Source organism: Rattus norvegicus, chromosome 7 (genome assembly GCF_036323735.1).
Source record: "Rattus norvegicus strain BN/NHsdMcwi chromosome 7, GRCr8, whole genome shotgun sequence".
In the NCBI taxonomy this organism is placed as follows: domain Eukaryota; kingdom Metazoa; phylum Chordata; class Mammalia; order Rodentia; family Muridae; genus Rattus; species Rattus norvegicus.
The window spans coordinates 129488398-129505151 of record NC_086025.1 but is presented as its reverse complement, the minus strand read 5'-3'; the positions used below and the strand labels follow the sequence as shown (position 1 = coordinate 129505151).

Here is a 16754-nt window from a genome sequence, read left to right as displayed (position 1 = left end):
ACATCTCCCTAGCTCTCATTTGTTTATGATTATAAGTGAGTCTAAAATAGTAACCAGTATGCCAACTCCATCTACTTTATCCATTTTATAGTTACCCTCTTTTATAAATTAAAAAATGGAAATAAAACATTTTTGTCATGCAAACACAGTAAAGAGAATACTATATATAGAAACAGAACAAGAGACAGCCTATTACAATGCACCTTCTTTTCTATTAAGAGTATTGAGTGGGTGGGAGATGAATGGGGAGGAGGGGAGGCGGTCAAAGGGCACACGGTTTTAGTTAGGCAGGAGGAGTCGTTTCTGGTGCTCTGCTACCCAGCACGAAGGTTACAGAGTGGGCCTTAAATATAATGAACACAAAAAGGAGAGCAATAAATTTGAAGTAGGATTTCCGGAGTTTGAGGATCGGTCTGTGTAGTGAGATTCTGCTTTAAAAAAATTAAAAAAAATACATAAAACATACACAAAAGGATATTGCAATGCACATCTTCACCGGGAACTACTCTTGCTGATAAAATTCTCTAATGTGATTCTGGAGCCTGAGTGTACACAGGAAAGCTAAACTTCATCTCTGCAGGATGGCTAACAGTGCCTTTGATCTGATTCTGTCACGCATCAGTTTCAACAGGTTTTTAAGTTCTCCTAACCACCAGCTTCAATCGTCATCATCACAAGAGAAAGGTCCCTCAGAAAGTCTTGTTTCATTAGAACAAAGTATTTTAAGACCTCTCAACCACTGCAAAATACCTGCATACAGCAACACCATCAAGTTCCCAAACCGATGAAGATAGCGCATTACAAAGCAGCGGACTTTAGGAGACAAGGCTGCCATTCATGCATTCGTAAGCAGTTATTTACCCCAGTCCCTTGCTGGTGCTCGGCTCTGTCAAGAGCTTGGTGTGACGTGACGGGAATTGAAGAGCCAAGCAGCACAGGATGAGGGTGCCAGGGAAGCGACAAGATCAGAGGAGGGCAGGGGATGTTGCAGCCAGCAGTCAGGGAGAACGCGGAGATATCAGCGATCGACGGGGCTCGAAGTGGGAAGAGAACAGCCCGGGCTGGGGTGGCCAGGCGACGGGGTGAGCAGCAAGAGGACAACTAGGAAAGGCGAGAGCGTGGGCTAGGGGGTGAAAAAGTCAGCGCCTGACGAAAAGCCTGTAAAGGCTTCACCTCCGAGGTGCAACAAAAGATCCGAGGGCGCTGCAGGGCAGGACATCGCTGAGTGACTGAAAGTGGAAGCACTTAAAGCCAGCCATGCTCGGTTAGCCTCGGTGACGCGGGCTTAGGGAGTGGGAGGTTGTCCCGGGGCTGGCCGGCCGCCGTGCACGTGCTCCTGGTCAGCTGGCCGAGTACTTCATCCATGCCAACAACGCACGAGTTCTTCTCAGGACTGCAGACTCTCCAAAACATCTTTATTGTCCCCACGGACCCTGCCAGGAAAGGCCACAAGAGAGCGGCGGGGGAGGCGGAGGAAGAAGAGGAGGAGGAAGAGGAGGAGGATGATGAAGTCTGAGAGCCGCGCGTGCGCGTAGTGCTCCGAGCGACAGGAGGGCGGGGCGAGAAGAATGTTTCCCAGAAGCCCCGGCCACTCGCAGCCGCCCGAGCTCCCGCTCTCCGGCCAGGCGGCGTGCCCCGCCCACCACGTCCGTCCGCCCGTCGCAGCTTGCCGGCGCCCCCTGGAGGTCCGGTGGAGCACGGCGGCGCCCGCGAGCAAACAGCGTGCGGCGGGTCCAGCCGCTCGCCCGCCCGCCCGCCCGCGTCGTCACCACAGCGCGCCGACCTGTGGCGGCGCGGCTGAGCCCCGCGGAGGGAGGGAGGGTGGGAGGGAGAAAGGGAGGGAGCCGCCAGACACGGCGGGGGAGGGGAGCGGCGGTGGCGCAAGCCGCGCGGAGCAGCGCTGCCCGGGTCTCCTGCTGCGTGGCTGCGTGCTCCCGACCCGGCCGTCCGAACCTGTGGGCCCGCGCGCGCTTCTGAGCGTCCGGAGGAGTCCATGGTGCAGAACTTAGCGGCGGACTGACGGACACCGGGCCTCCTGCGCTGGCGCGGCCGCCGGAGCGACGCCTGGACCTCGGCCTGAGGTAAACACGGCCGGCCTGGGAGAGCGGATGGGGCCGTCCGGGTTGCAGCGCGGTGCGGCGGGGGATAGGGGGGTGGCGCGGGCAAAGTTTGGGGCTCGCGCGCGGCTCGGGCGGCGTCTTTCGCTGCGAGCAAAGTTGGAGCCGCGGCCCGGGGCGGAGGTCCGGGTTCGGCGCGCGCGGGGCCTAGGAGCTGGGCGGCGCGGGCTGCGGGGCCTCGGCCGAGGCAGGAAGGGGCTCCAGGCTCGGCCCGCGGCTCCCCCACCCCCAGTGGGAACGTGTCGGCCGGGCTTCCGGGCGCTCCTAGGCTGGCTGCTCTACCCTGGAGTTCGCATTCGTCCCTGAGCCTCCCGGCCCCGCTGGTGAAACCAAACTTCACTGGGCTGTGACCTCTCCAGCGCCTGAATGAGGAAGAGCCGGCGCCTGGCCTCGGCCTTTCCCTCGGCAGCCGCCTCCCCACCCTCGCCTCGATTTTTTAAAAACCCGCTGCCTGGGCTGAGGAGGATCAAACCGTCCTGGAGACCGAAACTCAGGCTGGCCACTCACCCCGCCTTAGACCCGGGGATTTTGTGCGGTTTAGAAAGATTTACAGGTCCTTCTGGCACGGGTCTCGAGGCATTAGTTTAAAGGACACCTGGTTGCAATGGAGGGAAACGTTCCCAGGTTGAAATGGTGAACTACACTCCCCTTGCGTTCATGTGTGTGATGCGGGATTACAGTAGTACGGAGCTAATCGTCTTCATGTGTAATGTAGTAAACAATACGTGATGTAAGTTTCACGTTCTGGTTGGACTGTGCGGAACTACCGTCGTGCAGTGCTGGCCACAGCTTTTTCTTTTTCATTCATTTTGGATTACATCCTGGCTACGGTCCTTATACTAGCGGCGGACTAACATGTTTAGGCAAAACTGACGAAAAAGTTTTTAGTATGCCTTGTCTAATAGATGCTAGTATTAAAGTTACAGTTTGGGCAGTTTTTTGCAGTTTTCTCTGAATTTTGGGCAAAGCAAAATTTTGGGTATTTATCAATAAATGCGTGTTCTCGTTTTCAAGGAAAAGAAAATGTATGATTTATTTGCCGCAGCTCCACAGCAGTGAAGGCAGTAGATTCTTAGCCCTTGTATTTAACCGGTATTTTTAGTAAAATTTTATTGTGTAATCCTGTCTCTACACACCATAGGTTTTTTTCCTCCTCTGCTTTGGCACTCGGCTTAACCGTTTTACTATTATTTAAAGCCAGGAGGAAAAGGTTGGCAGTTGTTTTTGTGGTAGTTTTTTTTACCCAATTAGACAGAAAAAAAAAACATTTAAAATATCTTCAGAAATGAGTTAATTTGCGTTTTGTTTATGCATTCTTTTTTTTTTTCCCTTTATCATTTTCAAGACAGGGTTTCTCTGTGTAGCCCTATCCATCCTGGAACCCGCTCTGTAGATCAGGCTGGCCTCAGACTCAGAGATCTGCCTGCCTCTGCCTCTTCACTTTTGGAATTAAAGGCTTTCTCACCATTGCTCCACTTTCAGTCAGGTTTTCAAAGATTAACAGTTCTGACTGTAGCTTCCCTTTAGCTAATAGTTTTTCTTTTCCCGGTGCTTGTAAACATTCAGTTTTACTATAGCAGAATTTATCTTTCAGATTGAAGTACATTTTAAGTTTTTAGTTGGTTTAAACTTGAATGCTGTTGCCCTTCTGTAAATATACTGAAAAGGCAGTCTTCAGTATGACAAAGGAGAAAAATACAAAAGAAAGCGTAAATTAGGTTACTTAAAAATGTACAGAGAAAATTTTAAGAACATTCTTCCTGGGTTTCCTTGATGTAGTCATGGGCCTTCTATTAGGTATGCTTAATCTTCCCATCATCCTAGAGCACCAATCAGTTTATGAGCGGTTTTCATGAGAACGAACCTAGCATGCTGTCAATTTTGTCACTGACCTTTAGTAATGAACTGTGATGGTGACTTCCCATCAGCCTAAGGACTGCACAATCTAGGTACTTCAATGCAAGATAGTTGTTAGACCACCGTTCCAAGAGGGCAGCGTGCCTCAAAGTAGTAAAAGCTACTTACAAAATGATGTGTGCTGTGCATCCCAGCATCTGCTCTTGTCTTTTAGTGATGTAAATAGTTTCTGCCTTACCTTGCCTACTGAAACTCAGGTGAGTTTTATATATCATATAGCTCACGGTGGCCTTGAACTTCTGACCCTCCTGCCTCTGCCTCCCAAGTACTGGGAGTTACAGTTGTACTGGTTTGTTTTTTTTTAAACATTTATTTTGTTATTTACTTATATATGTCCATGGAGGCCAGAAAGAGGTATGAGGTCCCCTGGAGCTAGAGTTCTATGGACAGTTGTGAACCACCAGATGTGGGTATTGGGAACTGAATTCTGGTTCTCTTGAAGAGCAAGCACTCTTACCTGCTGAGCCATCTTTCTAGTCTCCAAACCCAAATTCTTAAAATTCAGTTCCTCACCTTGTACTTCGTTTTGCCTCTGAGCAGCGATGACTGTGGCAAGCTGGAGACCTAGAGTTAAAATAGCCAGCCAGTGTCATGGTCTGGTAGTAGGGGACTTTTGTGGACCTGAGATGGCTCATTGGGTAAACGCCACCTGAGTGTCCAGTCCTTGGAACTCATACAAAGATGAAAGTTGCCCTCTGGCCTCAGTATGTGTGCCATGTTGCACATCCATACCCTAGCACAGTAGTAATAAATGAATTGAAAAATATATTTTTAATTTTATTCCTAAGAATTACCTTTGAATTTTGTCCTTTTTTAAAAATTAAAGTTATGGTACAATGAAATTTCAATATGAGAATTTTAAAACCATCTTCTCTTGCTTGGAAAATAACTTTCTAAAAAGACAAACTCAACACCATCACCATTTATCTTTGTTAACCCATAGTCTTTAACACTCTCCAGTCAGAATGAGTCTTTTGTATTAGATTATGTTACTTCCCTTCTCAAATGGCTTTCTTTCTCAGTCCCAGTAAATCCATAGTTCTCACTGAGGCCTTTACATAACTTTGAAGTTACTTAGGTTTCTTCTCTGACTCCATCTGCTTACCTTTCCTCCAACCACATTTCTCCAGTGCTGCTGAGGTGTTTCTCATTGTCCCATCTGAAACAGCATCTCCATATCCCATACTTCCTATTGCATTTTATGTCAGTTTTTCCCCCACAACATTTTATCTCTTTCTAACATACCACTGAATTTATTAACACATTTATTATGTTTCTTCAGTCTAAAGCAACTTCCATGAAAACAGGTTTTTGTCTTAGTTTTTTCTTCTTACATTTATTTATATTTCGAGTGTGTGTGCCTGTGCACATACAGCCTAGGAATGGAGCTCAGAGGGCAGCTGGGGGAAGTGAGTTCTCTTACAGACCTTAGCGATCAGACTGAGTCACCAGACTCTGAATCTAGTGCCCTTACCTGCTGAGTCATCTCACTGGCCCAGGGGTTGTCATTCTGTCAATGGTTTACTCCTAAAAATGTGAACAATGCACAGCACTGTAGTAGGTAATGACAACTATTTTGTAGATTCATATGAGTTCTGTAACTATTAAAGCTAGTTTAAACGTTTGTTATAGTTTATTAAGTCTCAACTCTTGAATAATTTGCCAAATTATTTACGTTTATGCATATAGACCATGTTCACATAGAGTCCACCTATTTTTTTTTTTTTTTTTTTTTTTTGGTTCTTTTTTTCGGAGCTGGGGACCGAACCCAGGGCCTTGCGCTTCCTAGGTAAGCGCTCTACCACTGAGCTAAATTCCCAGCCCCGCCTATTTTTTTTTTTAATGTGTGCACACATGTATGTGTCTCTTGAGTGTCTGTTCACACGTGCGCTTGGATGGCTGCAGAGGCCAAAACTTCAGGTGTTTGCAAGCCACTTGATTCACATGATGGCAGCTGAGATTTAAACTCTGGTCCTCATTATTGAACAGCAAGGTTTTGTTTGTTTGTTTTTGTTTTTGTTTTTGTTTTTACCGCTGAGCTACCCCTGTAGCCCAGGAGTCCTTTTAAAGAGAAGAGTGGCAGTTTATGGCTTTAAATCTGCCATTTGTGGAAACAGAAATCCTAGAGTACTTAGCTAAAAGCAAAGTGGTGTGACCTGTCTTTTGTTTTAAAAAAAAGTTCCTTTAGAAGCTCTGTTGGATCTTTCTTGGTAGTTTGGAGGGATAGACAGAACTGGCGTTATGGTGCTCGGCCTTGGAGGAGGGGCAGCAGTGGTGTATATGGGAAGATCTGTGTGGAGGGGGTTAGCAGTAGTCAGGGGAGATGCAAAACATTGAGTAGGTAATTGGAACAATAGCTATGGATGGAATTGCCCATGGGAGGGAACATAACTAGGAAGAACACTAGAGATGCCCTAGAATGGAAACAGTTACCTTAAAAAGTTTACTGGAAGAATGTAAGCTCCCAGAGAACACTGAAGGTCAGAAGAGCCTGAGTTGAATGTGTTGTTACAGAAGCCACAGTGTCTCAAGAGGAGTGTAGTTGGTACGGTGGAATGTGGATGAACATTGGATAAGAACTACAGTCTTGTTAGATGTGAAACATATTGGCTTATTGACCAAGTAGGACTTTTTTCAAATTGGTGTTTGTGGAATTGCTCGACTAGTTCTAAAAGTGCTGAAATCAGTTTAAGAAATTATTAACCACGGTGTAGAAGACACCTAATTAATAATTGCTGGTAGCCAATCTGCTGTGGGTGCTTTGCCTCTTAGTTGCAGTAGCTTTGTAATATTCGATGTGTTAGTCTGTTTTACAGAAATGACTTGAACCTCTAGAGCGATTAAATGACTTAAGTGTTAAGAGTTTCTGCTTCATATCTATATGTTGGGCCATCTAATGTTAGCTTATAGATAGGCATTATATCAGTTGTCCTTCCAACCTTTAGATCATTGCTGTCCAGTAGACATTTCTGTGATGTAAATATTTCTATCTCCATTGCTGATAACAAGAAAAAATCTGGCTGGTGTAATTGGGGAACTAGGAAGTGTGGTTACCTGTGGTTGGTTACCTGACTGGACCTTGGTGGTTGTAGAGTAAAAGCCATTGAGACTTTCCTAAACCTGAAGAGTCGTTTAAAGTAGGAGTGAAGGGCTGCTGGTTTAGTTCAGTGGTGGAGTGTTGCTTAACGGGTACAAGGATTCTGTCTCTAACCCCCACCCCCAAAAGGGAAAGTGTTCACTCTAAAACAGTGGTTTTTTTTTTTTTTTTTTTTTTTTTTGCCTTCCTAATAATAGAGTTTCTCACGTTGTGGTGACCCCAACTGAAAAATCGTCTTTTGTTGCCACTGTTATGCATTGTAATGTAAATGCTTTTTGGAGATGAGGTTTGCTGTCAGGGTAGTGGCCCACAGGTTGAGAACCACTCTCTAACCTAACTGCTTTGATTATGTAGGACTTTTAGGTGTTGTACGTTTTGTAGGTTATTTAATTGAAAGCTTTAGAAGAGTTGTAAGTCTAAACATTTAAAAAACCCTGAACCATTCGATTCAGTTGCAGATGCAGTCTTAATCTTAAATGAATGCATTTTTGTTCTGTTGTTATATGATTTTGTTTTTTCAATACAGGGTTTCACTTTGTAGCTCTGGCTATCCTGGAACTCGCTATGTAGATTAGGCTCAAACTCACAGAAATCCTCCTGCCTCTGCCTCCCAAGTGCTGGGATTAATGGTACTCAGTTCTATTATGTACTAATAATGTAAGTATCAAGGTCAGATAATTAATCTTGGTATATTACCACTGTCTAACCTCCGACCTCATTGTTTTGCTAGCTTTCTTAGTAATTTGGTAACAAAAACATTCTGGTTTACATTTCATTTTAATGTCTCTTTAGACTGTTATGTTAACCTAGAAAAATCTTAAGATCTCAGTAACTAGTTGATATTTTGTAGGAAAGTATTCTGAGATTAAAGGCCCATTTTTTAATGAACCCGATACTTACTTATCTTCACTTGTCCAGACTTAGTCCGTGAAGGAGTCCTTTAGTGCAGTGTCTGTTAGCCTTTCTTTTCTGCTGCTTTGAGTATGTTGAGAACTTAATCTTGGGGTGGGCTGGGATGAGGGGGTGTTGAATATGAAATAGAGAATAAGACAGGAAAAAGTTGGGGATCTTGCATACCAGGAATTAGCTCTACAAGTCCTTTTTTTATCCCCACAACAGTGAGGTTAGATTTTTATTGTCTTATCTTTAAAGTACTTTGTTCTATATATTCTGAACTTTCAACTGTGAGCAAACAAAACTTAAGGACTTGCCATATGGGAAAGGGTGTTGTGTTTGTGTTTGTGTTTAATGCCAGGGGAAAGAATTCTTAGAAGCCTTCAGAACAGTTTTTGCTTAATAAAATTCCTTCACTCAGCACACAAATCTGAGAATCAAACTCAGGTTGCTTGTAAGGCAAGTACTGTGACAGTTCAAACCTCTTATCGCACATTGTAGCTCTTTTCACCTGTGGGTCATGACTTCTTAAGTGCGGGTGGGGGGCGTCACAGATCAGACATCCTGTCCATCAGATATTTACATTATGGTTTATAAGAGTAGCAGATTTACAGTCATGATGTAGTAATGAAGTAATTTTATGGTTGGGGGGTCACACAACGTGAACTGTATCAAAGGGTCCCAGCAGTGGTTGAGAACACTGCATGCATTAATGCAGTCTCTTGCAGACTAGTGTTGGTACTGCGTGGCTGTCAGGTGTAAGAACGTGTGAGGCCTCCTCACAGTATCAGTGGAGCTCGGCTTTAAGCAGGATCTCACTGTCAGACAGTAGTGCTCCCCATTATCTCTCTGCCTTCTGGCCAGGACCTACAGCTTTCTTAAGCAAATTGGACTGAATTCGCCCTGAAAAGGTTCTTAAACAGTTTTTTCTTTACTGTGATTAGTCAGTAGTTACTCCTCTCTGAATTTCTTAGACACTCCTTCTCTGTATCACAGATTTGGCACTTCGTATGTGCAGTCTTCATTTTCTGTGTCTTATTTTTCTAACTGTATAGGAAAGGGTACAGTATCTTGATTTACATTGTTCTTATATTCCTGTGTCAGGCTCCACACCCTAACACAAAATAAAATAAAGAAAAACATTATTAAGATAGCATGTTGTTTTGAAAATTCCCAGAGCAATGAACCCTTCAGGTTATAGATGGTATTCCATTGTAAATACAGTTGCAGCACTAGTGTTTGCCTGATAACCTGTAAGAAAACATGCCTTTAAGAAATAATGCTAGTGTTCCAATGGGGAATAATGTTACTAACTTTAAGAAAAATTGTAAGCTATCATTCACTTGAAAGCCTTATTGTGAAGGAACTTTTTAGGTAGTGTGACTTTAGTGCAGTACTGTATTTCTGTAGGAACAGTTAATTAGTAACATAATATGAGTGAAATATAGATCAGTAATTGTTTTTACTGCTTAAAAACTGCTACAGATGGCAGGAGGGATGACTGAGCTCTTAAGAGCACTGGCCACTTTTTCAGTGGACCTGGGTCCAATTCCCAGCACCCACATGCGACTCCCCGCCAGCTGGGACTCCAGTTACAGAGGTATTGGCCTCTGAGCACCACGCATGTGAGCGATACACAGAATTAAACAAGGCAAAACATCCATAGGTATTTAAAAAGTCTTAAAACTGCCACAGAAGTAATAAAGTTGAAACTATTGGGGGAGCCAATATAAATAAGCTTTAAATTAAGTTTAAAATACATTTCATATTAATTACATAGCTATTCCAGCTTTCTTGATATTGTTTGTGTGGCATGTTTTTCCATGTTTTATAAAAAGAGACTTACACTTTTATGTTTATATATAAAGTGAATTTCTTAGGGAGTTAGGAATACAATTCAGCTTTTTCTCTGCTTCCGCCTCCAACCGTGCGTGCGTGCGTGCGTGCGTGCGTGCGTGCGTTATTTGGCATGTATATGCCACAGTATATATAGAGGTCAGAGGACAATCTCAGATTTTGGTCCTCACTATTTCCTGTGTTTGAGACAGATAGGGGAGTTGGGAGATAAGAGGGGAAGAAGAAGTCATAGTGATGGAATCTTCAGGGGACATGGACAGGAAAGGATGGCAGGGAAACTTCTCAGCTAATGTACATTTTGAGAGGGGATAGTTTCTCTTTTAGGGTGATAGAAATGTTTTTAAACTTGATTGAAGTGGAAACCTGAGGTTTCTTTGGAAAGTCAGTCGGGTTGGATGGTGTTTTGCTGGGGTACACATGTGAAGGAGTGTTTTTCTGAAGCCGACACAGGAGAAAGGATGTTCTGCTAAAGCAAGCCCGTGAAAGGACACATGATGCTAACGACACACATGTATCGGTCATCTTACACTGTGTGTTGAGCTCCATTTGTCAGGACTCCATAGAGAGGAACTCGCCGAAAAGCTTCCGGTGCTGTGCTGCGGCTTCTTGCTGCTTCTGTGGCCTCAGGCTGATTGACAGATGATGTCAGCTGAGGCAAAACCTGTGGAGAGCACGAGATGTGTGGAGGGTATAAATAGTCTCCATGGACAGGACAGTGACGGAGCTGAGCTGGATTTGTTTGTAGAGGTATCTGTGTGAAATGCTTGTGGGTCTTGCGTCTTTGCTGATCTTGAGAGGCACAGCAGAGAACTTCTGGAGTTTCTCCAGGTTCTTCCTGCTGACTCGTGCTGAGGTGCTGAGGTGCTGAGGTGGAGGCCGAGGCCTGGCTGTCTCTACGAGGTCATGCCATGGCTGCTGATTTGTATTTGCTATTCCAACTCTACTAAACTGGACTGCTGATTTCCAGACAACACAGACGGGAGTTGCTCCAAAGAACCTATTTTTTTTTAAAGATTTATTTATTTATTTTATGTTTAGCATTCTGCCTGCATATGTGACTGCAGGCCAGAAGAGGGCACCAGATCTCATTACAGATGGTTGTGAGCCACCATGTGGTTGCTGGGAATTGAACTCATGACCTCTGGAAGAGCAGTCAGTGCTCTTAACCACTGAGCCATTTCTCCAGCCCGAACCTATTTTTTTTAAAGATAAACACACACGCACAGATAGACACACACACGCACATATACAGTTGATGTCTTCAGACACCAGAAGAGGGCATTGGATCCCCTTATAGATGGTTGTGATCCACCGTGTAGTTTCTGGGAATGGAATTCAGGACCTCTGGAAGAGCAGGCAGTACTCTTTACCACTGAGCCATCTCTCCAGCCCCCAAAGAACCTTTCTAAACAGGTCCACTGCTCCCCTGCCCCCCCTCCTTTCTTTTCCACTGCCTCTGGTAGGTGGATTAAGGGAGATTAAATCATTTAAGAACCATCATTAAAATAAGTTTGAAAAAATTAAAGTTATACTTAATAGAGATACGTTCCTTTTTATTTTATATACTGTTGGGCTTGGAAATAATCTTTTATCTTTTAAGGATGCGTACAAAATACTATGTTCTATTGTGACAAGTGTGGCGTGTGTGTGTCTGTCTTATACTTTGTCCTCACTGACTCCTCTTCCTAACTATCCTCTGTTTTTCTCTTTTATCTGCTTCCCTTTCTTCTAGTTAGGATTTCTTTTGTTTTCCTGTTGAGGCTATTTCATTACCTTATTTCCTGCTTCCTTAAGATCTCCTTTCACTTAATTCCCTTTCTAGTCTGATTACTTGTGAACACATACATGTAGACACACAAACACTTAAATTTATGTTCCATATATGGGAGAAAACATGCTATTTGTCTTAAGACAAATTTATATCACTTACCATCATAATTTTCAGTTGTATACATTTTTCTTCAGATGCATTTCATTTTTCTTAATGCTTGGCTGCATAAAACTCCACTGTGTATATGTACTGTATTTTTCCAGTTGTCTTGTTGATGGGCATCAGAACTTGTTCTGTTCTTCAGTAATGTGAGTAGTGCAGCGCTGTACATGTACGAGTAAGTATCACTCTGATGTATTGGCTTAGGAGTCTTTGGGATGTACTAGAGAGTACTGTTACTGGGTTATGTGATGGGCTGTGTGTGTGTGGTGTAAGTGTGTGGTTATGTGTGTTTGTGTGTGTGGTTGTGTATGTGTGTGTGTGTAGGAGGTTCTATTTGTGATGACCCTCCATACAGAGTTTCATAGTAGCTGTACACGTTAGAATCAATAAATAAGGGTTCTCTTTTCTGAAACCTGGCCGGTGTTTAATGCCCTTTATTTCCTAGATGACCTTTTTTTGTTGATTGCCAAGGATAGCAGACACTTCCTCAAGCATTTGTTGGTCACTTGGGTTTCTTTTGAGGACTGTCTTAGTTCATTGTCTCATTTGGTAATGGGTAATTTGGATGCTTTGGTGTTTAAACTTTGCAGTTTTTTATATATACTGGATGTAAACTGCCATGTAGTTGTAAAAGATCCCTCCCTCTGCCCCCTTTATTCTAGAGGCTTTCTCTTTAGTTCAGTGATTTGGGGTGGCATATTAGATATCTTCATACATACAAAGATAACAACAAAAATAATTTTATTATTGGGTGTCACTGCAAGATGAGGAAACTATATTAAAGGGTTGCAGCATTAGGAAGGTTGAGACCCACTTGTATTAAGATCCATTTTGACTTTTTGATCCATTTTGAGATAATTTTGTGTGGGGTAAAAGATACATGGAGTTTCTTTTACACATGGAAGTCTAGTTTTTCCAGTTTCATTGGTTTAAAAGGTTAACATTGCATGCAAAGCCCCATCTTAAAAAAAAAGTCCTTCTGTTTTGGTGGGTGTAGATTTCTGAACTTTAAGAGACTATTTGTTTAAGGTTTGCTTTGATACACCTTTAAGAAACTTGAATTAATATATGGGCTATTACTTTAGCATAGATTTGTAGACTGTTGTCTGAATAATCCCATTATTTAGAATGAATTCATTCTCCTTTTACTTTTCTCTCCTGTTCTTTTTGCTGTTAACATACTTTATTGATGCATCTTACGATGTCAGATATTCCACATCACTTTTTTACTGAAGGCTATAAAGTCTTAATGAACACAGCAGACTGTCTGATCAGTTAGAAGTTTAATTTGAGAACCCTTGTACAATTTGTAATATTGATAGTAAGATTACATTTTGTAGAGAATCTCAATATTTTGTGATTTCTAAAGACTTGATCTGTGTTGGAGTTTTCAAAAAATAAACTATTAGTGTATTTTTTTATACGGGGTTATCCAAGTTGGCCTTGAATTTGCGATGTAACTGAGGGTGATCTGGAACCTAGATCTTTCTTCCTTCACCTCTCAAGTGCTAAGGTTACAGGCAGTGCTGTGCACAGTGTGGTTCTAGGAAGGGAACCCAGGGCCACATGCACACTAGGCAAGCCCTCAGCTAACAAAGCTGTATCTTAGTCGAGTACATAATTTATTCATTTTGTTAATTTATAAATGACTGAGCCAGGGCTAGGGGAGAGGAGAGGCTTAATGGATGCCAGGACCTTGTTAGACTTTCAACACACCTTCCTCATCAGAACATAAGACAACCCTCATAACTATCCTCCCCCATAGCTCTTGTTGGCCTTGAATTGGTGGCCCTCACTTCAGCCTGCCAGTACTGGGGTATTATAGACACATTTTACCCAACCTGGTGCATTTTTTTTTCCTGGTGCACTTTTTAATTAAATTTTTTTTATATGTCAAAGATATTGCAGACTAAACATTTCTTCTCCACTTTACTCCCTCTTTGTTCTCTCCGAATGCTAGGCAAGGACTAGATTAGACCCCTAACTTCATCCTCGCCTGGAGCTGGGCAGATCTTACCATCCTTGGTTCAGTTTGTTCTGCTGTGTATTGAGGGATGGAAGTATTCGTGGTATGCTAGAATTTGGTGGAAAAGAACTGTTTTGATTGTTACTGTATTTTCAGAATGCTTTTGTACTAAAAGAGTTTGAAAGTTAACAGAACAGCTAAGGGAATGGAATAAGAGACAGAATTAGCAATTATGATCATTGTATTGATTTATACAAGTGTACTTAGATGTAAAATGGTGGCTTACTATAGATACTAAATGCTGTAAGGAGTTACTGTTCTGAGTTGTTGGATGTTTATTGGTCCATTTTTTATTATTGTAATGAAAGTCCTGAGCCAGGACCTTGATTAGCAAGGAAATTTATTTAGTTCACAGCTAATTTGTAGTATCTTTGACATAATTTTTTTAAAAGCCTTTTCTTTTTTTTTAGATTTTTTTTTTATTTATAGAAGTACACACACCGTCACTGTCTTCAGACACACCAGAAGAGGGCATCAGATCCCATTACAGATGGTTGTGAGCCACCATGTGGTTGCTGGGATTTGAACTCAGGACCTCTGGGAAAGCAGTCAGTGCTCTTAACAGCTGAGCCATCTCTCTAGCCCCCATTTTTTTTTTTAAATAATAATTAAAAAAGCCAAGCTTGGTGCAACATAGCTGTAATATCCAGCTTGGGGAGGCTGTTCAAAGACACGGTATTAACATCCGATCTGCTTTGTTGCTTAATTTCATGTACAATGGAGATGCCTTCTTGACAGGGCACTAAAGGGATCAGTGAGATAATTTATGACTTGTTAAAAGTTGGAGCTAAGGGGTTGGGGATTTAGCTCAGTGGTAGAGTGCTTGCCTAGCAAGCGCAAGGCCCTGGGTTCGGTCCCCAGCTCCGAAAAAAAGAAAAGAAAAAAAAAAAGTTGGAGCTAAAAGTATAGAAAAGTCTTATCCGGAAATCCACATCATGGGAACGTATATATAACATTGTAAAGAATTTATTATCTATACATGACTAGTACTAAGGTATTAAGTGGGTGTTCTGTTTATGTAGTTATGATCACCTCTGGGTTAGAATAATTATATTTCCTAGGAGTACAATTGTCAAATGCTTATTTAAGGAATGTGAAATATTGATTTAAGGACACATTTTATCAGCAATAAAATACATTTATTTCAAGATAACTAGGAAGAGGAGTTTAAGGGATTCACCATAGCCTACAAAGAAGTGGAAGTCTTATTTACCAGGTACAATAAGATGACTATTTCTAAAATTTATTAATTTTAGCAATGTATGTAAGGGATTGCTACAAAGGTGGTGATGTGTCAAGAGAACTTTTAAAAATAACTTTGTTTAAAAAGAGTTGCAAGCAAAAAGATAGTATAGTATGACAGAAGTTATATTTTGTCATGCTTAGGGCCATCACACAGGTTCACTAACTCCTGTTCAAAGCCTGTCTCCCCAAGCCTATGTATCTTAACTGAAGATCAGGTCCAGATCTAGTCTCCAACAGAAGCTTCTTCTTTGAGGGTCAGGATACGGGGCTGGGGGTGGGGTGGGGTGGGGTGACGGGGTTGGCGGGGCTGTCCAGCTGCAGGGCAGATCAAGGTGGTGTCTCTCCAGATATGTAGGGCAGAGTGTTGCTCTTGGTCGGTGCTTATATACTGTGCAGTGGGCGTCCCGGGGGTCTAGGATTGTATCTGGTTACCTTGAGTGAGTGATGCCACTGAGTTCTGATTATCAGGGGCAGCCTTGGGTGTAGTGGGGATCCTGACTAGATTTTTTTTTAACATGTCTAAAAGGCATTTTTACTATGGTCATTACAGAAAGAGACTAGTTCTGGAATTAAAACTCAAAGATTTAAAAGTTTTGTTGAAAAAGAATAAAGTGTGATTTAGAAACAACATGTTGAACACCCCCCCCGCCTTATTGTAGATGAAGTCTATTCTCATTCTTTATGATAATTGTATTTCATAATAATATATTGTTTGTTTTCATTACTTTTAGTCTTGAACTCTTGGATTTTGTTATAGTTTAAGTATGTGTGTCTCCTTCAGATTTCATGTTGAATCTTTTGGTTCCTAGTGTAGTGAGGTGGACACTTGGGGGTGGTTAGGCAATGTGTGCTCTGCCCCTTGGATGGGATTAGTCACTTCCTTTTTTTTTTCTTTTTCTTTTTCGGAGCTGGGGACCGAACCCAGGGCCTTACGGTTGCTAGGCAAGCGCTCTACCACTGAGCTAAATCCTCAACCCCTAGTCACTTCCTTTTAGCCACTTTCGCCCATCTGTCCACTTAGGCTGTGTGAAGCCAATACAATAAAGCGTCATCTTAGAAAGCAGAAACAATTCTTTACTAAATGCAAACCTGCCAGTACAGTACTGTGCGGAATAAGTTTCAGTTATGTATGGAGAACACAGTGTCAAGTATTTTGCAGTACAGACGGAATAAGACAGATTTGTTTATTTTCTGTGACCTTTTTCCATTCTTTTGGAGGTTGGTGGAGTGGGAAGAATTACCATTTAGTTGTTCATTGTCCTGTTTTGTTTAGGAGCGAAGGATTTAACAACAGCAGCAATAACATCACCAAATCTACTCCTATACTTGTAACCTTTAAGTTTTTAAAAGTTTATTTTAATGATGATTCTTAAATGCTTTAATTTCCCTTGCAGCCCACCACCCACCAGAGGTAGTGGAAAAGAAAGGATGCGGGGGGGGGGGGGGCAGAGGGAGTGGGGGGGGGATGGAGGTGGTGCGGCAGCTCTGTTTAGAAAGTTGCATCTGTGTTGTCAGGAAATCTGCAGGTCAGCAGTGGCAGCTCGATCCACTCACAAACTCTTCACGGATACACCAGCAGTCCAGTTCGGTAGATAGCCAACACGAATCCGTATCCATGGCACTATCTAGCAGAGACAGCCAGGCCTCAGCCTCGGCACGAGTCAGCAT

At 42.7% G+C, this 16754-nt stretch overlaps 1 protein-coding gene across 3 annotated transcripts in view; it reads left to right on the top strand.

Moving 5' to 3' along the window:
* Window positions 1-1871: 1871 nt before the first annotated feature.
* Window positions 1872-16754, top strand: part of Scaf11 (SR-related CTD-associated factor 11) — a 52409-nt gene continuing 37526 nt past the window's right edge. For 2 of the 3 annotated variants that reach the window (XM_063263398.1, XM_063263397.1), the window contains exon 1: window positions 1942-2081. The gene's annotated coding sequence lies outside the window, so the exon portion shown is untranslated. Of the gene's footprint in view, window positions 2082-16754 lie in introns of all 3 variants that reach the window. The other variant, NM_001271170.2, reaches the window with a different exon arrangement.